The sequence below is a fragment of the Conger conger genome, chromosome 2 (assembly GCF_963514075.1).
Source record: "Conger conger chromosome 2, fConCon1.1, whole genome shotgun sequence".
Classification (NCBI taxonomy): domain Eukaryota; kingdom Metazoa; phylum Chordata; class Actinopteri; order Anguilliformes; family Congridae; genus Conger; species Conger conger.
In genome coordinates this window covers 39,978,456-40,002,964 of record NC_083761.1, presented here as the reverse complement: position 1 = coordinate 40,002,964, position 24,509 = coordinate 39,978,456, and positions in this window count along the sequence as shown.

Here is a 24,509-nt window from a genome sequence, read left to right as displayed (position 1 = left end):
TATGTTCTCTTAATTCGTGTTTAATGACAAGCCTAATAAACTAACATAGCTGGCGATTTAACTGAAAGTTTTCTATTCATGTAAACCAACGTAGCTGACCTGTTTTTTGACTCACACAGACAGTGGACTGGCTGCTGTTAGCCCGTGCGTGTCATCTCGCAACGACCTGCATGTGATACCTTTGTTGAACAAAACGGTCTCTTGTTAACACAGCGTTCGAGCAGAGCCACCTCAGACGCTAAAGTTTCTTTTTGACTTCATGTGTTAATCTTTTAAAAATATGATACTCTCCTGCCAGTTAAAGCCTGTCTTTAAGTCTTTAAATGTCTTTCATATTTATTTTAGTTATTCAATTCATGTAATGAAAATAGATGCAAAGAAACGTCGGGCTGGGTGTTGTCAATACATTTTGTCACGTAGGCTGCAGCTGTAAATCATACATCGTTATGCCTACTGGCTCGCTAGAAAAAAACAAAAACCTATCGTTGAAAAATCACTTGAAGGAAGAAAAAAATGAAAGTACCACTTTCTGCCAATTAATTGAATCGCCGTATCAGAAATGGGGGGAAGTTACAGCGACGCAGTTAGTCTGTGAGTAGAACAGATTGTGTAGACAACTTCACTGTTTCCACAAAGGAACCAAAAATGTGCTTTTTAACAGGACTTGGTCAGTGTAATGATATAAATGCTAGCATTCGATTATGGTCAACGGTACCGAAAATGCCCGTTGCACCAGCCATCATAACAAATGTCCGAATACAGGATCGATTTAAACCTCTATATATTTTTATTTCACGTTGACAGTGTAGGCTATTATGTGTATTCCGACGCGAATTACATTTAATTGGGTTACGGCATTCACTTCAATCGAATGAAGTCAAATAGAAACGGCTCGAATTCCTTAATAAGGCTTCTTGGTTTTCAAGCCAACTTTCCGAACAGCTGTTTTGTATTGAGTCCTTAAAATGCTACAATACGGTTTTTTAAAAATCCAAATAACATTGAACGTCAAAGCAATATATGCATTATATGTATTAATCTTTTAAATATATGATACTTTCCTGCCAGTAAAAGCCTGTTTTTTATTTTAGTTTTTCAATCGAGTTAATTAAGATAGATGAGAAAAAACGTTGCTGTGGGCTGGGTGTTTTCAGTACATTTTGTCATGTAGGCTGCCGCTGTTACTCATACATCGTTATGGTTACTGGCTCGCAAAAAGAAACAAAACTTGTCGTTGAGAAATCACTTTATCCAAGAAAGAGAAACCATACCGAAAATTAGAAAGAATACTAACCTTTGCCACTAGATGGCAGTCGCGTATTAGAAATGGGAGAGTCAGTTGCGACTTGAGTTGAAGTTTTAAGACTGGAGATAATGAGTCTCCAGCGAAAATAGTAAACTATTATTGCTTAATGGATGTGATGACACTCCAACAATGAACATATGTGAAAAGATGTAGCCTCAAAATCAGGCAATGTAGAATTTAATACCTTTTTGAAATTATTTAATATATAATTTTCCTATTTGGGCAGCATTACAAGTTAATTTTAAGGCTGACCATAGCCATAACATTCCAAGATATTAAAAATCAGTTCATAGTTGTGTTTTCAGGGCTATAATATCATGCTGACCACATTTTGTGTGAATGTGATGAACCCCCTAGGAAGAGTATTTCAAAGTTTGGTACGTGAAAAAACACTTAAAAACACACAAAATCCAAAATAGCTCACTTCCTGTTGGGAAAAGTTAAGGGATGCAAATGAGAAATGTGTGTGTCTTGAGGAGACCCTTATGCCTACCAGACGTGGTGCATTTACGTGAAAGTATATGTCCACAATATTAGAAAAAAGCCATAGGGGGCGCTGTGTAGCCACGCCCAGATGAATGTGGATATGGATGTGATTGCACTCCAAAAGTGAATATATTTGTAAAATATCAGCCCGATCAGATGATGTAGAACGGAATTAAGGCCACTTCCTGTTTTTGGGCGTAACGTGTGTATTATACGCCTCGCCATTGCCAAACCGTTTGAGATATCAAAAATCCTTTCGTCATTTAGGGTCAGGACTATTCTAAGATCATGATGACTACATTTGGTGTGAATGTGATGAATACCTTAGCAGGAACGCATACAAACATGATAAAAACCTCACATCCGTTGCCAGATGGTGGCGCTATAACATTGATTTCTTCTTGGTATTTGGATGTGATTACACTCTAACAGTGAACATATTTGTAAAATATCAGCCAGATCAGACAATGTAGACCATGAATTTATGGCAACTTCCTGTTGGTGCGGCGTGACATGAAAATTGTACGCCTCGCCATGGCCATACCGTTTGAGATATCAAAAATATCCTTTGGAATTAGTATCATGACTATCCTGAGACCAATTTGACCACATTTCGTGTGAATGCAATGAACCCCCTAGAAGGAGTACTTAAAAGTGTAGTACGTGTAAAATGCACAAAATTCAAAATGGCTGACTTCCTGTTTACATATTTGATTTGATGCGAATGAGAAATGTGTTTGTCCAGGGGAGTCCCACATGCATACCAAATTAGGTGAAGGTAGCTCAAAGTGCCTGTCCACAATAGAAGACAAAGCATTAGGGGGCGCTGTGGAGTCCCTTGGCAACGCCCAGGTCTGAGCATCTGACACATCCTGAGAGCCAACATTTCTCATGTGTGTGCAAAATTCTGTGAGTTTCCATCCATGGCAAGCACCTCAAAAATGCAAAATACATTGAAAAAAAAGAGAATAATAATTATAGGGGGCGCTGTCTAGCCACGCCCCGATTGATATGTATATATCTGATATTGTACTGCTACAGTGAACATATTTGTAAAATATCAGCCAGATCGGACGATGTCGAAAAAAAAGTCATTTTTTTGCACGCAATATGTGTACTGTACGACTCGCCATTTCCATACCGTTTGAGATATCAAAAATCCCTTCACAACTTAGCGTAAGGACTATCTTAAGATCATGCTGACCGCATTTGGTGTGAATGTGCTGAATGCCCTAGCAGGAATGCATACAAATATGTTAAAGACCTCACTTCCTATTGCCAGATGGTGGCGCTATAACACTGACCTGTTCTTGGGATATGGATGTGATTACACTCCAAGAATAAACAAATTTCTAAAATATCAGCCAGATCAGACAATGTAGACCATGAAATTATGGCCACTTCCTGTTGGCGTGGCGTGACATAAAAATTATAATCCTCCCCGTGACTGTCCCGTTTGAGCTATCAAAAATATCCTGGCAATTTAGCATCATGACTATCCTGAGACCATTCTGACCACAGTTGGTGTGAATGCGATGAACCCCCTAGGAGGAGTACTTAAAAGTGTAGTACGTGTAAAACTCAGAAAATCCAAAATGGCTGACTTCCTGTTTGGATATTTGATTAGATCCGAATGAGAAATGTGTTTGGACCGAGGAGCGCTATTCGGCCACCAAATTAGGTGCAGGTAGGTCAAAGTGCCTGCCCACAATAGAAGACAATGCAATAGGGGGCGCTGTGGAGTCCCTCGGCCACGCCCAGGTCTGAGCATCTGAGAGCTCCTGACAGCAACCACTTCTGATGTGTGTGCAAAATGTCAAGACTTTTTACGCATGGCAAGGCCCTCAAAAAAGCCCATTTGCCTGAAGAAAAAGAATAATAATAATAAATATAGCTGCAAGCAGCAATGAACGGGCCCAAGCACCATGGGCACAACCGCCTTGGTGGCATATTTGTGCCAATGACATGTTTCACAATATGCACACACTTTGGAAATAATCACCTTCCTGGACAACGTATAGTGTGCACAGGAATTCCCCTTTGATCAATGAAGATGTTGCTGCTGCTATTGGAATGCATCAATGATATAAGCCTCACTTCCTATTGCCAGATGGTGGCGCTATAATATTGAGCCGTGTATGGTTCATGGATTTGATTACACTCTAATAATTAACATATTTGTACATTTTCAGCCAAAATGGAAGATGTCAAGTAAAATTTAAGCCACTTCCTGTTGCCAGATGGTGGCGCTATAATATTGAGCCGTGTATGGTTTATGGATTTGATTACACTCCAATAATTAACATATTTGTACATTTTCAGCCAAATTGGAAGATGTCAAGTAAAATTAAAGCCACTTCCTTTTGCCAGATGGTGGCGCTATGCCATTGAGCCTTTCTTGGTATATGGATGAGATTACACTCCAAAAATGAACATGTGTGAAGTTTCTGCCACATCAGACAATGTAGAATGAAACAAAAATTACTTCTTGCTTGCACATTGTAATAATATGCTCCAGTCCTGTATGGAGAGCAGAGATTAATTAATTTCAATAGATTTTACAGCGGGAGGCAGAATTTACGCTTGAGAAGTCATTCGGTTATAAATATGCACTCAAAATAAAACCATTGGCGTAAAGAAACTATTCAACTTTATTGTGGCCGCACCGGGGATGGAACCGCGGACCTTGCATGTCTTAATCCACTGTCTGAACCATTAAGCTCTACTGCCCTCTTATACACGTACGCCATCTATTGGCCAAATGTCTCCTTTTATCTTGGTTTAATAATTTCTCTACGAAGTGTCGGATAATATTTCACGAAACGTCTAGTTAACCAGCATCATTCTTTTCCATTTCACTGGTAATTATGCTGCCTGAAACGCATTTGTTCAGCCAAATCTAAAAGAGATGCCAACTCTCTGCCCTCAATACAGTATTTTCATATTAATTTACCATTCCTAGCGAAATTGTATGTTCTCTTAATTCGTGTTTAATGACAAGCCTAATAAACTAACATAGCTGGCGATTTAACTGAAAGTTTTCTATTCATGTAAACCAACGTAGCTGACCTGTTTTTTGACTCACACAGACAGTGGACTGGCTGCTGTTAGCCCGTGCGTGTCATCTCGCAACGACCTGCATGTGATACCTTTGTTGAACAAAACGGTCTCTTGTTAACACAGCGTTCGAGCAGAGCCACCTCAGACGCTAAAGTTTCTTTTTGACTTCATGTGTTAATCTTTTAAAAATATGATACTCTCCTGCCAGTTAAAGCCTGTCTTTAAGTCTTTAAATGTCTTTCATATTTATTTTAGTTATTCAATTCATGTAATGAAAATAGATGCAAAGAAACGTCGGGCTGGGTGTTGTCAATACATTTTGTCACGTAGGCTGCAGCTGTAAATCATACATCGTTATGCCTACTGGCTCGCTAGAAAAAAACAAAAACCTATCGTTGAAAAATCACTTGAAGGAAGAAAAAAATGAAAGTACCACTTTCTGCCAATTAATTGAATCGCCGTATCAGAAATGGGGGGAAGTTACAGCGACGCAGTTAGTCTGTGAGTAGAACAGATTGTGTAGACAACTTCACTGTTTCCACAAAGGAACCAAAAATGTGCTTTTTAACAGGACTTGGTCAGTGTAATGATATAAATGCTAGCATTCGATTATGGTCAACGGTACCGAAAATGCCCGTTGCACCAGCCATCATAACAAATGTCCGAATACAGGATCGATTTAAACCTCTATATATTTTTATTTCACGTTGACAGTGTAGGCTATTATGTGTATTCCGACGCGAATTACATTTAATTGGGTTACGGCATTCACTTCAATCGAATGAAGTCAAATAGAAACGGCTCGAATTCCTTAATAAGGCTTCTTGGTTTTCAAGCCAACTTTCCGAACAGCTGTTTTGTATTGAGTCCTTAAAATGCTACAATACGGTTTTTTAAAAATCCAAATAACATTGAACGTCAAAGCAATATATGCATTATATGTATTAATCTTTTAAATATATGATACTTTCCTGCCAGTAAAAGCCTGTTTTTTATTTTAGTTTTTCAATCGAGTTAATTAAGATAGATGAGAAAAAACGTTGCTGTGGGCTGGGTGTTTTCAGTACATTTTGTCATGTAGGCTGCCGCTGTTACTCATACATCGTTATGGTTACTGGCTCGCAAAAAGAAACAAAACTTGTCGTTGAGAAATCACTTTATCCAAGAAAGAGAAACCATACCGAAAATTAGAAAGAATACTAACCTTTGCCACTAGATGGCAGTCGCGTATTAGAAATGGGAGAGTCAGTTGCGACTTGAGTTGAAGTTTTAAGACTGGAGATAATGAGTCTCCAGCGAAAATAGTAAACTATTATTGCTTAATGGATGTGATGACACTCCAACAATGAACATATGTGAAAAGATGTAGCCTCAAAATCAGGCAATGTAGAATTTAATACCTTTTTGAAATTATTTAATATATAATTTTCCTATTTGGGCAGCATTACAAGTTAATTTTAAGGCTGACCATAGCCATAACATTCCAAGATATTAAAAATCAGTTCATAGTTGTGTTTTCAGGGCTATAATATCATGCTGACCACATTTTGTGTGAATGTGATGAACCCCCTAGGAAGAGTATTTCAAAGTTTGGTACGTGAAAAAACACTTAAAAACACACAAAATCCAAATAGCTCACTTCCTGTTGGGAAAAGTTAAGGGATGCAAATGAGAAATGTGTGTGTCTTGAGGAGACCCTTATGCCTACCAGACGTGGTGCATTTACGTGAAAGTATATGTCCACAATATTAGAAAAAAGCCATAGGGGGCGCTGTGTAGCCACGCCCAGATGAATGTGGATATGGATGTGATTGCACTCCAAAAGTGAATATATTTGTAAAATATCAGCCCGATCAGATGATGTAGAACGGAATTAAGGCCACTTCCTGTTTTTGGGCGTAACGTGTGTATTATACGCCTCGCCATTGCCAAACCGTTTGAGATATCAAAAATCCTTTCGTCATTTAGGGTCAGGACTATTCTAAGATCATGATGACTACATTTGGTGTGAATGTGATGAATACCTTAGCAGGAACGCATACAAACATGATAAAAACCTCACATCCGTTGCCAGATGGTGGCGCTATAACATTGATTTCTTCTTGGTATTTGGATGTGATTACACTCTAACAGTGAACATATTTGTAAAATATCAGCCAGATCAGACAATGTAGACCATGAATTTATGGCAACTTCCTGTTGGTGCGGCGTGACATGAAAATTGTACGCCTCGCCATGGCCATACCGTTTGAGATATCAAAAATATCCTTTGGAATTAGTATCATGACTATCCTGAGACCAATTTGACCACATTTCGTGTGAATGCAATGAACCCCCTAGAAGGAGTACTTAAAAGTGTAGTACGTGTAAAATGCACAAAATTCAAAATGGCTGACTTCCTGTTTACATATTTGATTTGATGCGAATGAGAAATGTGTTTGTCCAGGGGAGTCCCACATGCATACCAAATTAGGTGAAGGTAGCTCAAAGTGCCTGTCCACAATAGAAGACAAAGCATTAGGGGGCGCTGTGGAGTCCCTTGGCAACGCCCAGGTCTGAGCATCTGACACATCCTGACAGCCAACATTTCTCATGTGTGTGCAAAATTCTGTGAGTTTCCATCCATGGCAAGCACCTCAAAAATGCAAAATACATTGAAAAAAAAGAGAATAATAATTATAGGGGGCGCTGTCTAGCCACGCCCCGATTGATATGTATATATCTGATATTGTACTGCTACAGTGAACATATTTGTAAAATATCAGCCAGATCGGACGATGTCGAAAAAAAAGTCATTTTTTTGCACGCAATATGTGTACTGTACGACTCGCCATTTCCATACCGTTTGAGATATCAAAAATCCCTTCACAACTTAGCGTAAGGACTATCTTAAGATCATGCTGACCGCATTTGGTGTGAATGTGCTGAATGCCCTAGCAGGAATGCATACAAATATGTTAAAGACCTCACTTCCTATTGCCAGATGGTGGCGCTATAACACTGACCTGTTCTTGGGATATGGATGTGATTACACTCCAAGAATAAACAAATTTCTAAAATATCAGCCAGATCAGACAATGTAGACCATGAAATTATGGCCACTTCCTGTTGGCGTGGCGTGACATAAAAATTATAATCCTCCCCGTGACTGTCCCGTTTGAGCTATCAAAAATATCCTGGCAATTTAGCATCATGACTATCCTGAGACCATTCTGACCACAGTTGGTGTGAATGCGATGAACCCCCTAGGAGGAGTACTTAAAAGTGTAGTACGTGTAAAACTCAGAAAATCCAAAATGGCTGACTTCCTGTTTGGATATTTGATTAGATCCGAATGAGAAATGTGTTTGGACCGAGGAGCGCTATTCGGCCACCAAATTAGGTGCAGGTAGGTCAAAGTGCCTGCCCACAATAGAAGACAATGCAATAGGGGGCGCTGTGGAGTCCCTCGGCCACGCCCAGGTCTGAGCATCTGAGAGCTCCTGACAGCAACCACTTCTGATGTGTGTGCAAAATGTCAAGACTTTTTACGCATGGCAAGGCCCTCAAAAAAGCCCATTTGCCTGAAGAAAAAGAATAATAATAATAAATATAGCTGCAAGCAGCAATGAACGGGCCCAAGCACCATGGGCGCAACCGCCTTGGTGGCACAGTTGTGCCAATGACATGTTTCACAATATGTTCACACTTTGGAAATAATCACCTTCCTGGACAACGAATAGTGTGCACAGGAATTCCCCTTTGATCAATGAAGATGTTGCTGCTGCTATTGGAATGCATTAATGATATAAGCCTCACTTCCTGTTGCCAGATGGTGGCGCTATAATATTGAGCTGTGTATGGTTTATGGATTTGATTACACTCCAATTATTAACATATTTGTACATTTTCAGCCAAATTGGAAGATGTCAATAAAATTAAAGCCACTTCCTTTTGCCAGATGGTGGCGCTATGCCATTGAGCCTTTCTTGGTATATGGATGAGATTACACTCCAAAAATGAACATGTGTGAAGTTTCTGCCACATCAGACAATGTAGAATGAAACAAAAATTACTTCTTGCTTGCACATTGTAATAATATGCTCCAGTCCTGTATGGAGAGCACAGATGAATTAATTTCCATAGATTTTACAGCGGGAGGCAAAATGTACGCTTGAGAAGTCATTCGGTTATAAATATGCACTCAAAATAAAACCATTGGAGTAAAGAAACTATTCAACTTTATTGTAGCCGCACCGGGGATGGAACCGCGGACCTTGCATGTCTTAATCCACTGTCTGAACCATTAAGCTATACTGCCCTCTTATACACGTACGCCATCTATTGGCCAAAAGTTGTATGTTTCCTTTTATCCTGGTTAAATAATTTCTCTCCGAAGTGTCGGATAATATTGCATTAAACGTCGAGTTAGCCAGCATCATTCTTTTCCATTTCACCGGTAATTATGCTGCCTGAAACGCATTTGTTCAGCCAAATCTAAAGGAGGTGCCAAGTCTCTGCCCTCAATCCGGTACTTTCATATTAAGTCAAAAATTCCTAGCGAAATTGTATGTTCTCTTAATTCGTGTTTAATGACAAGCAAAATAAACTAAAATTATCTGGCGATTTAACTGAAAGTTTTCTATTCATGTAAATAAACGTAGCTGACCTGTTTTTTGACTCACACAGACAGTGGACAGGCTGGCTGCTGTTAGCCAATGCGCGTCATCTCGCAACGACCTGCATGCCATACCTTTGTTGAACATAACGGTCTCATGTTAACACAGAGTTCGACCAGAGCCATCTCAAACGTTAACGTTTCTTTTTGACTTTTGACTCTTTTAAATATATGGTACTCTCCTACCAGTTAAAGACAGTCATTGAATGTCTTTAATATTTATTTCAGATATTCTATTCATATAATGAAAATAGATGCAAAGAAACGTCGGGCTGGGTGTTGTCAATACATTTTGTCACGTAGGCTGCAGCTGTAAATCATACATCGTTATGCCTACTGGCTCGCTAGAAAAAAAAAAAAAAACCTATCGTTGAAAAATCAGTTGAAGGAAGAAAAATATAAAAGTTCCACTTTCTGCCAATAAATGGAATCCCCGTATCAGAAATGGGGGGAAGTTACAGCGACGCAGTTAGTCTGTGAGTAGAATAGATTGTGTAGACAACTTCACTGTTTCCACAAAGGAACCAAAAATGTGCTTTTTAACAGGACTTGGTCAGTGTAATGATATAAATGCTAGCATTCGATTATGGTCAACGGTACCGAAAATGCCCGTTGCACCAGCCATCATAACAAATGTCCCAATATAGGATCGATTTAAACCTCTATATATTTTTATTTCACGTTGACAGTGTAGGCTATTATGTGTATTCCGACGCGAATTACATTTAATTGGGTTACGGTATTCACTTCAATCGAATGAAGTCAAATAGAAACGGCTCGAAATCCTTAATAAGGCTTCTTGGTTTTCAAGCTAACTTTCCGAACAGCTGTTTTGTATTGAGTCCTTAAAATGCTACAACACGGTTTTTTATAAACCAAATAACATTGAACGTCATTGCAAGATATGCATTATATGTGTTAATCTTTGAAATATATGATACTTTCCTGCCAGTAAAAGCCTGTCTTTTATTTTAGTTATTCAATCCATAAAATTAAGGTGGATGAGAAAAAACGTTGCTGTGGGCTGGGTGTTGTCAGTACATTTTGTCACGTAGGCTGCCGCTGTTACTCATACATCGTTATGGTTACTGGCTCGCAAAAAGAAACAAAACTTGTATTTGAGAAATCACTTGAGAAACAATACCAAGTTTTGCCAGTAGATGGCAGTCGCGTATTAGAAATGGGAGAGTCATTTGCGACTTGCCTTGAAGTTTTAAGACTGGATATAATGAGTCTCCAGCGAAAATAGTGAACTATTATTGCTTAATGGATGTGATGACACTCCAACAATGAACATATATGAAAAGTTGTAGCCTCAAAATCAGGCAATGTAGAATTTAATACCTTTTTGAAATTATTTAATACATAATTGTATTAAAACATGAACTGTTTGGGCAGCATTACAAGTTAATTTTAAGGCTGACCATAGCCATACCATTCCAAGATATTAAAAATCAGTTCATAGTTGTGTGTCAGGGCTATAATATCATGCTGACCACATTTTGTGTGAATGTGATGAACCCCCTAGGAAGAGTATTTCAAAGTTTGGTACGTGAAAAAACACTTAAAAACACACAAAATCCAAAATAGCTCACTTCCTGTTGGGAAAAGTTAAGGGATGCAAATGAGAAATGTGTGTGTCTTGAGGAGACCCTTATGCCTTCCAGACGTGGTGCATTTACGTGAAAGTATATGTCCACAATATTAGAAAAAAGCCATAGGGGGCGCTGTGTAGCCACGCCCAGATGAATGTGGATATGGATGTGATTGCACTCCAAAAGTGAATATATTTGTAAAATATCAGCCCGATCAGATGATGTAGAACGGAATTAAGCCCACTTCCTGTTTTTGGGCGTAACGTGTGTATTATACGCCTCGCCATTGCCAAACCGTTTGAGATATCAAAAATCCTTTCGTCATTTAGGGTCAGGACTATTCTACGATCATGATCTCTACATTTGGTGTGAATGTGATGAATACCTTAGCAGGAACGCATACAAACATGATAAAAACCTCACGTCCGTTGCCAGATGGTGGCGCTATAACATTGATTTCTTCTTGGTATTTGGATGTGATTACACTCTAACAGTGAACATATTTGTAAAATATCAGCCAGATCAGACAATGTAGACCATGAATTTATGGCAACTTCCTGTTGGCGCGGCGTGACATGAAAATTGTACGCCTCGCCATGACCATAACGTTTGAGATATCAAAAATATCCTTTGGAATTAGTATCATGACTATCCTGAGACCAATTTCACCACATTTCGTGTGAATGCAATGAACTCCCTAGGAGGAGTACTTAAAAGTGTAGTACGTGTAAAATGCACAAAATTCAAAATGGCTGACTTCCTGTTTACATATTTGATTTGATGCGAATGAGAAATGTGTTTGTCCAGAGGAGTCCCACATGCATACCAAATTAGGTGAAGGTTGCTCAAAGTGCCTGTCCACAATAGAAGACAAAGCATTAGGGGGCGCTGTGGAGTCCCTTGGCCACGCCCAGGTCTGAGCATCTGATACATCCTGACAGCCAACACTTCTCATGTGTGTGCAAAATTCTGTGAGTTTCCATCCATGGCAAGCACCTCAAAAATGCAAAATACATTGAAAAAAAAGAGAATAATAATTATAGAGGGCGCTGTCTAGCCACGCCCCGATTGATATGTATATATCTGATATTGTACTGCTACAATGAACATATTTGTAAAATATCAGCCAGATCGGACGATGTCGAAAAAAAAGTCATTTTTTTGCACGCAATATGTGTACTGTACGACTCGCCATTTCTATACCGTTTGAGATATCAAAAATCCCTTCACAACTTAGCGTAAGGACTATCTTACGATCATGCTGACCGCATTTGGTGTGTATGTGCTGAATGCCCTAGCAGGAAGGCATACAAATATGTTAAAGACCTCACTTCCTATTGCCAGATGGTGGCGCTATAACACTGACCTGTTCTTGGGATATGGATGTGATTACACTCCAACAATAAACAAATTTCTAAAATATCAGCCAGATCAGACAATTTAGACCATGAAATTATGGCCACTTCCTGTTGGCGTGGCGTGACATAAAAATTGTAATCCTCCCCGTGACTGTCCCGTTTGAGCTATCAAAAATATCCTGGCAATTTAGCATCATGACTATCCTGAGACCATTCTGACCACAGTTGGTGTGAATGCGATGAACCCCCTAGGAGGAGTACTTAAAAGTGTAGTACGTGTAAAACTCAGAAAATCCAAAATGGCTGACTTCCTGTTTGGATATTTGATTAGATCCGAATGAGAAATGTGTTTGGACCGAGGAGCGCTATTTGGCCACCAAATTAGGTGCAGGTAGCTCAAAGTGCCTGCCCACAATAGAAGACAATGCGATAGGGGGCGCTGTGGAGTCCCTCGGCCACGCCCAGGTCTGAGCATCTGAGAGCTCCTGACAGCAACCACTTCTGATGTGTGTGCAAAATGTCAAGACTTTTTACGCATGGCAAGGCCCTCAAAAAAGCCCATTTGCCTGAAGAAAAAGAATAAATATAGCTGCAAGCAGCAATGAACGGGCCCAAGCCCCATGGGGGCAACTGCCTTGGTGGCATAGTTGTGCCAATGACATGTTTCACAACATGTACACACTTTGGAAATAATCACCTTCCTGGACAACGTATAGTTTGCACAGGAATTTCCCTTTGATCAATGAAGATGTTGGCGCTGCTATTGGAATGCATCAATGATATAAGCCTCACTTCATGTTGCCAGATGGTGGCGCTATATTATTGATCCGTGTATGTTTTTTGAATTTGATTACACTCCAGAAATAAACATATTTGTACATTTTCAGCCACATCGGAAGATGTTCAGCGAAATTAAGGTCAATTCCTGTTTCCAGATGATGCTGCTATAACATTGAGTCGTTTTTGGAATATGGATTTGATTACACTCCAACACTGAGCATCTGTTTAAAGTTGCAGTCACATCAGACATTGGAGAATTTAAGTATGACCACTTCCTGTTTGTCTGGCATGATGTGTTTTTTATGTGCCTGACCATAGCTATATCATCCCAGTAAATCAAAAATCTGTTTTGTCAGGACCATCCTAGCATCATGCTGACCACATTTACCGTGAATGTCATGAACCCATTGAAAAATAATGCTTAAGAATGCAATATAAGGCTCACTTCCTGTTGCCAGCGGGTGGCGCTTTGCCATTTAGCCTTTATTGGAAAATGGATGAGATTACACTCCAAAAATGAACGTGTGAAGTTTCAGCCACATCAGACAATGTAGAATGAAATAAAAATAACGTCTTGCTTGCACATTGTGATAACATGCTACAGTCCTGTATGGAGAGCAGAGATTAATTAATTTCCATAGTTTTTACACGGGGAGGCACAATTTATGCTTGAAAAGTCATTAGGCCATAAACATGCACTCAAAATGAAAACAATTGGCTTCAAGAAACTATTCAAATTCATTGTGGCTGCAGCGGGGATCGAACGGCTGAATTTGCGTGCCTTAATCCACCGCCCTAACCATTACGCTGTACTGCCCGCTTATACACGGGTGCCATCTATTGGCCAAATGTTTCCTTTTATCTTGGTTTAATAATTTCTCTACGAAGTGTCGGATAATATTGCACGAAACGTCTAGTTAACCAGCATCATTCTTTTCCATTTCACTGGTAATTATGCTGCCTGAAACGCATTTGTTCAGCCAAATCTAAAAGAGATGCCAACTCTCTGCCCTCAATACAGTATTTTCATATTAATTTACCATTCCTAGCGAAATTGTATGTTCTCTTAATTCGTGTTTAATGACAAGCCTAATAAACTAACATAGCTGGCGATTTAACTGAAAGTTTTCTATTCATGTAAACCAACGTAGCTGACCTGTTTTTTGACTCACACAGACAGTGGACTGGCTGGCTGCTGTTAGCCCGTGCGTGTCATCTCGCAACGACCTGCATGTGATACCTTTGTTGAACAAAACGGTCTCATGTTAACACAGCGTTCGAGCAGAGCCACCTCAGACGCTAAAGTTTCTTTTTGACTTCATGTGTTAATCTTTTAAAACTATGATACTCTCCTGCCAGTTAAAGCCTGTCTTTAAGTCTTTAAATGTCTTTAATATTTATTTTAGTTATTCAATTCATGTAATGAAAATAGATGCAAAGAAACGTCGGGCTGGGTGTTGTCAATACATTTTGTCACGTAGGCTGCAGCTGTAAATCATACATCGTTATGCCTACTGGCTCGCTAGAAAAAAACAAAAACCTATCGTTGAAAAATCACTTGAAGGAAGAAAAAAATGAAAGTACCACTTTCTGCCAATAAATTGAATCGCCGTATCAGAAATGGGGGGAAGTTACAGCGACGCAGTTAGTCTGTGAGTAGAACAGATTGTGTAGACAACTTCACTGTTTCCACAAAGGAACCAAAAATGTGCTTTTTAACAGGACTTGGTCAGTGTAATGATATAAATGCTAGCATTCGATTATGATCAACGGTACCGAAAATGCCCGTTGCACCAGCCATCATAACAAATGTCCCAATACAGGATCGATTTAAACCTCTATATATTTTTATTTCACGTTGACAGTGTAGGCTATTATGTGTATTCCGACGCGAATTACATTTAATTGGCTTACGGCATTCACTTCAATCGAATGAAGTCAAATAGAAACGGCTCGAATTCCTTAATAAGGCTTCTTGGTTTTCAAGCCAACTTTCCGACCAGCTGTTTTGTATTGAGTCCTTAAAATGCTACAATACGGTTTTTTTTAAATCCAAATAACATTGAACGTCAAAGCAATATATGCATTATATGTGTTAATCTTTTAAATATATGATACTTTCCTGCCAGTAAAAGCCTGTTTTTTATTTTAGTTATTCAATCGAGTTAATTAAGATAGATGAGAAAAAACGTTGCTGTGGGCTGGGTGTTTTCAGTACATTTTGTCATGTAGGCTGCCGCTGTTACTCATACATCGTTACGGTTACTGGCTCGCAAAAAGAAACAAAACTTGTCGTTGAGAAATCACTTTATCCAAGAAAAAGAGAAACCATACCGAAAATTAGAAAGAATACTAACCTTTGCCACTAGATGGCAGTCGCGTATTAGAAATGGGAGAGTCAGTTGCGACTTGAGTTGAAGTTTTAAGACTGGAGATAATGAGTCTCCAGCGAAAATAGTAAACTATTATTGCTTAATGGATGTGATGACACTCCAACAATGAACATATGTGAAAAGATGTAGCCTCAAAATCAGGCAATGTAGAATTTAATACCTTTTTGAAATTATTTAATATATAATTTTCCTATTTGGGCAGCATTACAAGTTAATTTTAAGGCTGACCAGAGCCATACCATTCCAAGATATTAAAAATCAGTTCATAGTTGTGTGTCAGGGCTATAATATCTTGCTGACCACATTTTGTGTGAATGTGATGAACCCCCTAGGAAGAGTATTTCAAAGTTTGGTACGTGAAAAAACACTTAAAAACACACAAAATCCAAAATAGCTCACTTCCTGTTGGGAAAAGTTAAGGGATGCAAATGAGAAATGTGTGTGTCTTGAGGAGACCCTTATGGCTACCAGACGTGGTGCATTTACGTGAAAGTATATGTCCACAATATTAGAAAAAAGCCATAGGGGGCGCTGTGTAGCCACGCCCAGATGAATGTGGATATGGATGTGATTGCACTCCAAAAGTGAATATATTTGTAAAATATCAGCCTGATCAGATGATGTAGAACGGAATTAAGCCCACTTCCTGTTTTTGGGCGTAACGTGTGTATTATACGCCTCGCCATTGCCAAACCGTTTGAGATATCAAAAATCCTTTTGTCCTTTAGGGTCAGGACTATTCTAAGATCATGATGACTACATTTGGTGTGAATGTGATGAATACCCTAGCAGGAACGCATACAAACATGATAAAAACCACACTTCCGTTGCCAGATGGTGGCGCTATAACATTGATTTCTTCTTGGTATTTGGATGTGATTAAACTCTAACAGTGAACATATTTGTAAAATATCAGCCAGATCAGACAATGGAGACCATGAATTTATGGCTACTTCCTGTTGGAGCGGCGTGACATGAAAATTGTACGCCTCGCCATGACCATACCGTTTGAGATATCAAAAATATCCTTTGGAATTAGTATCATGACTATCCTGAGACCACTTTGACCACATTTCGTGTGAATGCAATGAACCCCCTAGGAGGAGTACTTAAAAGTGTAGTACGTGTAAAATGCACAAAATTCAAAATGGCTGACTTCCTGTTCACATATTTGATTTGATGCGAATGAGAAATGTGTTTGTCCAGAGGAGGCCCACATGCATACCAAATTAGGTGAAGGTAGCTCAAAGTGCCTGTCCACAATAGAAGACAAAGCATTAGGGGGCGCTGTGGAGTCCCTCGGCCACGCCCAGGTCTGAGCATCTGATACATCCTGACAGCCAACACTTCTCATCTGTGTGCAAAATTCCATGAGTTTCCATCCATGGCAAGCACCTCAAAAATGCACAATACATTGAAAAAAAAGAGAATAATAATTATAGGGGGCGCTGTCTAGCCACGCCCCGATTGATATGTATATATTTAATATTGTACTCCAACAGTGAACATATTTATAAAATATCAGCCAGATCGGACGATGTCGAAAAAAAAATCATTTTTTTGCACGCAATATGTGTACTGTACGACTCGCCATTTCCATACCGTTTGAGATATCAAAAATCCCTTCACAGCTTATGGTCATGACTATCCTACGATCATGCTGACCACATTTCGTGTGAATGTGATGAATGCCCTAGCAGGAAGGCATACAAATATGATAAAGACCTCACTTCCTGTTGCCAGATGGTGGCGCTATAACATTGACCCGTTCTTGGGATATGGATGTGATTATACTCCAACAATAAACGTATTTCTAAAATATCGGCCAGATCAGACAATGTAGACCATGAAATTACGGCCACTTCCTGTTGGCGCCGCGTGACATAAAAATTCTACGCCTCCCTAGGACCGTCCCGTTTCAGCTATCAAAAATATCCTGGCAATTTAGCATCATGAATATCCTGAGACCATTCTGACCACAGGTGGTGTGAATGTGATGAACCCCCTAGGAGGAGTACTTAAAAGTGCAGTACGTGTAAAACGCACAAAATCCAAAATGGCTGACTTCCTGTTTGTATATTTGATTAGATGTGAATTACAAATGTGTTTAGGCCGAGGAGTGCTATATGCGTACTAAATTTTGTGAAGGTAGCTCAAAGTGCCTGCCCACAATAGATGACAATGCAATAGGGGGCGCTGTGGAGTTCCTCAGCGACGCCCAGGTCTGAGCATCTGAGCGATCCTGACAGCCACCACTTCTGATGTGTGTGCAAAATTCCGTGAGTTTTCATCCATGGCAAGCACCTCAAAAATGCACAAAACATTGAAAAAAAAAGAATAATAATAATAAATATAGCTGCAAGCAGCAATGAACGGGCCCAAGCACCATGGGCGCAACCGCCTTGGTGGCATAGTTGTGCCAATGACATGTTTCACAATATGTACACACTTTGGAAATAATCACCTTCCTGGACAACGTATAGTGTGCACAGGAATTCCCCTTTGATCAATGAAGATGTTGCCTCTGCTTTTGGAATGCATTAATGATATAAGCCTCACTTCCTATTGCCAGATGGTGGCGCTATAATATTGAGCCGTGTATGGTTTATGGATTTGATTTCACTCCTTAAATGAACATATTTGTACATTTTCAGCCAAATTAGAAGATGTCAAGTAAAATTTAAGCCACTTCCTGTTGCCAGATGGTGGCGCTATAATATTGAGCCGTGTGTGGTTTATGGATTTGATTACACTCCAATAATTAACATATTTGTACATTTTCAGCCAAATTGGAAGATGTCAAGTAAAATTAAAGCCACTTCCTGTTGCCAGATGGTGGCGCTATGCCATTGAGCCTTTCTTGGTATATGGATGAGATTACACTCCAAAAATGAACATGTGTGAAGTTTCTGCCACATCAGACAATGTAGAATGAAACAAAAATTACTTCTTGCTTGCACAGTGTAATAATATGCTCCAGTCCTGTATGGAGAGCAGAGATTAATTAATTTCAATAGATTTTACAGCGGGAGGCACAATTTACGCTTGAGAAGTCATTCGGTTATAAATATGCACTCAAAATAGAACCATTGGCGTAAAGAAACTATTCAACTTTATTGTGGCCGCACCGGGGATGGAACCGCGGACCTTGCATGTCTTAATCCACTGTCTGAACCATTAAGCTATACTGCCCTCTTACACACGTACGTTATCTATTGGCCAAAAGTTGTATGTTTCCTTTCATCCTGGTTAAATAATTTCTCTCCGAAGTGTCGGATAATATTGCATTAAACGTCGAGTTAGCCAGCATCATTCTTTTCCATTTCACCGGTAATTATGCTGCCTGAAACGCATTTGTTCAGCCAAATCTAAAGGAGATGCCAAGTCTCTGCCCTCAATCCGGTATTTTCATATTAAGTCAAAAATTCCTAGCGAAATTGTATGTTCTCTTAATTCGTGTTTAATGACAAGCAAAATAAACTAACATATCTGGCGATTTAACTGAAAGTTTTCTATTCATGTAAACAAACGTAGCTGACCTGTTTTTTTGACTCACACAGACAGTGGACAGGCTGGCTGCTGTTAGCCAATGCGCGTCATCTCGCAACGACCTGCATGCCATACCTTTGTTGAACATAACGGTCTCATGTTAACACAGAGTTCGACAGGGGCCATCTCAAACGTTAACGTTTCTTTTTGACTTTTGACTCTTTTAAATATATGCTACTCTCCTGCCAGTTAAAGACAGTCATTAAATGTCTTTAATATTTACTTCAGATATTCTATTCAAAAATGAAAATAGATGCAAAGAAACGTCGGGCTGGGTGTTGTCAATACATTTTGTCACGTAGGCTGCAGCTGTAAATCATACATCGTTATGCCTACTGGCTCGCTAGAAAAAAAACAAAAACCTATCGTTGAAAAATCACTTGAAGGAAGAAAAATATAAAAGTTCCACTTTCTGCCAATAAATGGAATCCCCGTATCAGAAATGGGGGGAAGTTACAGCGACGCAGTTAGTCTGTGAGTAGAATAGATTGTGTAGACAACTTCACTGTTTCCACAAAGGTGATGTGCTTTTTAACAGGACTTGGTCAGTGTAATGATATAAATGCTAGCATTCGATTATGGTCAACGGTACCGAAAATGCCCGTTGCACCAGCCATCATAACAAATGTCCCAATATAGGATCGATTTAAACCTCTATATATTTTTATTTCACGTTGACAGTGTAGGCTATTATGTGTATTCCGACGCGAATTACATTTAATTGGGTTACGGCATTCACTTCAACCGAATGAAGTCAAATCGAAACGGCTCGAATTCCTTAATAAGGCTTCTTGATTTTCAAGCTAACTTTCCGAACAGCTGTTTTGTATTGAGTCCTTAAAATGCTACAACACGGTTTTTTTTAAACCAAATAACATTGAACGTCATTGCAAGATATATGCAATACCAACTTTTGCCAGTAGATGGCAGTCGCGTATTAGAAATGGGAGAGTCATTTGCGACTTGCGTTGAAGTTTTAAGACTGGATATAATGAGTCTCCAGCGAAAATAGTGAACTATTATTGCTTAATGGATGTGATGACACTCCAACAATGAACATATGTGAAAAGTTGTAGCCTCAAAATCAGGCAATGTAGAATTTAATACCTTTATGAAATTATTTAATACATAATTGTATTAAAACATGAACTGTTTGGGCAGCATTTCAAGTTAATTTTAAGGCTGACCATAGCCATACCATTCCAAGATATTAAAAATCAGTTCATAGTTGTGTGTCAGGGCTATAATATCATGCTGACCACATTTTGTGTGAATGTGATGAACCCCCTAAGAAGAGTATTTCAAAGTTTGGTACGTGAAAAAACACTTAAAAACACACAAAATCCAAAATAGCTCACTTCCTGTTGGGAAAAGTTAAGGGATGCAAATGAGAAATGTGTGTGTCTTGAGGAGACCCTTATGCGTACCAGACGTGGTGCATTTACGTGAAAGTATATGTCCACAATATTAGAAAAAAGCCATAGGGGGCGCTGTGTAGCCACGCCCAGATGAATGTGGATATGGATGTGATTGCACTCCAAAAGTGAATATATTTGTAAAATATCAGCCCGATCAGATGATGTAGAACGGAATTAAGCCCACTTCCTGTTTTTGGGCGTAACGTGTGTATTATACGCCTCGCCATTGCCAAACCGTTTGAGATATCAAAAATCCTTTCGTCATTTAGGGTCGGAACTATTCTAAGATCATGACGACTACATTTGGTGTGAATGTGATGAATACCTTAGCAGGAACGCATACAAACATGATAAAAACCTCACGTCCGTTGCCAGATGGTGGCGCTATAACATTGATTTCTTCTTGGTATTTGGATGTGATTACACTCTAACAGTGAACATATTTGTAAAATATCAGCCAGATCAAACAATGTAGACCATGAATTTATGGCAACTTCCTGTTGGCGCGGCGTGACATGAAAATTGTACGCCTCGCCATGACCATACCGTTTGAGATATCAAAAATATCCTATGGAATTAGTATCAGGACTATCCTGAGACCACTTTGACCACATTTCGTGTGAATGCAATAAACCCCCTAGGAGGAGTACTTAAAAGTGTAGTACGTGTAAAATGCACAAAATTCAAAATGGCTGACTTCCTGTTTACATATTTGATTCGATGCGAATGAGAAATGTGTTTGTTCAGAGGAGCCCCACATGCATACCAAATTAGGTGAAGGTAGCTCAAAGTGCCTGTCCACAATAGAAGACAAAGCATTAGGGGGCGCTGTGGAGTCCCTTGGCCACGCCCAGGTCTGAGCATCTGAAACATCCTGACAGCCAACACTTCTCATGTGTGTGCAAAATTCTGTGAGTTTCCATCCATGGTAAGCACCTCAAAAATGCAAAATACATTGAAAAAAAAGAGAATAATAATTATAGGGGGCGCTGTGTAGCCACGCCCCGATTGATATGTATATATCTGATATTGTACTGCTACAGTGAACATATTTGTAAAATATCAGCCAGATCGGACGATGTCGAAAAAAAAGTCATTTTTTTGCACGCAATATGTGTACTGTACGACTCGCCATTTCCATACCGTTTGAGAAATCAAAAATCCCTTCACAACTTAGCGTAAGGACTATCTTAAGATCATGCTGACCGCATTTGGTGTGAATGTGCTGAATGCCCTAGCAGGAATGCATACAAATATGTTAAAGACCTCACTTCCTGTTGCCAGATGGTGGCGCTATAACATTGACCTGTTCTTGGGATATGGATGTGATTATAGTCCAACAATAAACGTATTTCTAAAATATCAGCCAGATCAGACAATGTAGACCATGAAATTATGGCCACTTCCTGTTGGCGCGGCGTGACATAAAAATTGTACTCCTCCCCATGACCGTCCCGTTTGAGCTATCAAAAATATCCTGGCAATTTAGCATCATGACTATCCTGAGACCATTCTGACCACAGGTGGTGTGAATGCGATGAACCGCCTAGGAGGAGTACTTAAAAGTGTAGTACGTGTAAAACTCAGAAAATCCAAAATGGCTGACTTCCTGTTTGGATATTTGATTAGATCCGAATGAGAAATGTGTTTGGACCGAGGAGCGCTATATGGCCACCAAATTAGGTGCAGGTAGCTCAAAGTGCCTGCCCACAATAGAAGACAATGCGATAGGGGGCGCTGTGGAGTCCCTCAGCGACGCCCAGGTCTGAGCATCTGAGAGCTCCTGACAGCAACCACTTCTGATGTGTGGGCAAAATGTCAAGACTTTTTACGCATGGCAAGGCCCTCAAAAAAGCCCATTTGCCTGAAGAAAAAGAATAATAATAATAATAATAATAATAATAATAATAATAATAATAATAATAATAATAATCCTTCCAATAACAATAGGGTCCTTCGCACCCTATGGTGCTTGGGCCCTAATAATAATAATAATAATAATAATAATCCTTCCAATAACAATAGGGTCCTTCGCACCCTACGGTGCTTGGGCCCTAATAATAATAATAATAATAATAATAATAATCCTTCCAATAACAATAGGGTCCTTCGCACCCTACGGTGCTTGGGCCCTAAATATAGCTGCAAGCAGCAATGAACGGGCCCAAGCACCATGGGCGCATCCGCCTTGGTGGCATAGTTGTGCCAATGACATGTTTCACAACATGTACACACTTTGGAAATAATCACCTTCCTGGACAACGTATAGTGTGCACAGGAATTCCCCTTTGATCAATGAAGATGTTGGTGCTGCTATTGGAATGCATCAATGATATAAGCCTCACTTCCTGTTGCCAGATGCTGGCGCTATAATATTGAACCATGTATGGTTTTTGAATTTGATTACACTCCAATAATAAACCTATTTCTAAATTCTAAGCCACATCAGAAGATGTTGAGTGAAATTAAGGCCGCTTCCTGTTGCCAGCAGGTGGCGATGTGACATTGAGCATTTATTGGAACATGGATGTGATTATAATCCAACATGGAACATATCTCTAAAGCAGGGGTCACCAACACGGTGCCCGCGGGCACCAGGTCGCCCCCAAGGACCACATGAGTCGTCCGCAGGCCTGTTCTAAAAATAGCACAACTCACTAGTGAGCTGCATCTAAAATTTAATTTTATTCTGTTGCTATTTTTTTTTAATCACACTTGCATTTATATAGATTTAAAAATGACAATATCTTAAAAATATGTTTACTATCCATGAAGTTGAAAAGTTTAGGTGAACTCTGACCTACTCTAGTTCAAAGGTCAGTATTGTGCACGTGACAAAAGAAACTGGTAGCGCTTAGTATGACTCAGTACCCATGAAGTAGCTCTCAGTTTCAAAAAGGTTGGTGACCCCTGCTCTAAAGCGTCAGCAAAATCAGACGATGTGAAATGAAATGAAGCCACACTTCCTGTTCCCAGGAGGTGGTGCTATGCCATTGAGCCTTTATTGGGATATGGATGAGATTACATTCCAAAAATGAACATGAGTGAAGTTTCAGCCACATGAGACAATGTAGAATGAAACAAAAATAACTTCTAGCTTGAACATTGTGAGAACATGCTACAGTCCTGTATGGAGAGCAGAGATTAATTAATTTCCATAGTTTTTACACGGGGAGGCACAATTTATGCTTGAAAAGTCATTAGGCTATAGATATGTACTCAAAATAAAACCATTACCTTCAAGAAACTGTTCAATTTTATTGTGGCTGCACCGGGGATGGAACCGCTGAATTTGCGTGCCTTAATCCACCGCCCGAACCATTACGCTGCACTGCACGCTGATACACGGGTGCCATCTATTGGCCAAAAGTTGTATGTTTTCTTTTATCTTGGTTAAATAATTTCTCTCCGAAGTGTCGGATAATATTGCATGAAACGTCTAGTTAGCCAGCATCATTCTTTTCCATTTCACCGGTAATTATGCTGCCTGAAACGCATTTGTTCAGCCAAATCTAAAAGAGATGCCAACTCTCTGCCCTCAATACAGTATTTTCATATTAAGTTACCATTCCTAGCGAAATTGTATCTTCTCTTAATTCGTGTTTAATGACAATCTAATAAACTAACATAGCTGGCGATTTAACTGAAAGTTTTATATTCATGTAAACCAACGTAGTTGACCTGTTTTTTGACTCACACAAACAGTGGACAGGTTGGCTGCTGTTACCCCGTGCGTGTCATCTGGCAACGACCTGCATGCGATACCTTTGTTGAACATAACGGTCTCATGTTAACACAGCGTTCGAGCAGAGACACCTCAAAGGCTGACGTTTCTTTTTGACTTCATGTGTTCATGTTTTAAATATATGATACTTTCGTGCCAGTTAAAGCCTGTCTTTAAGTCTTT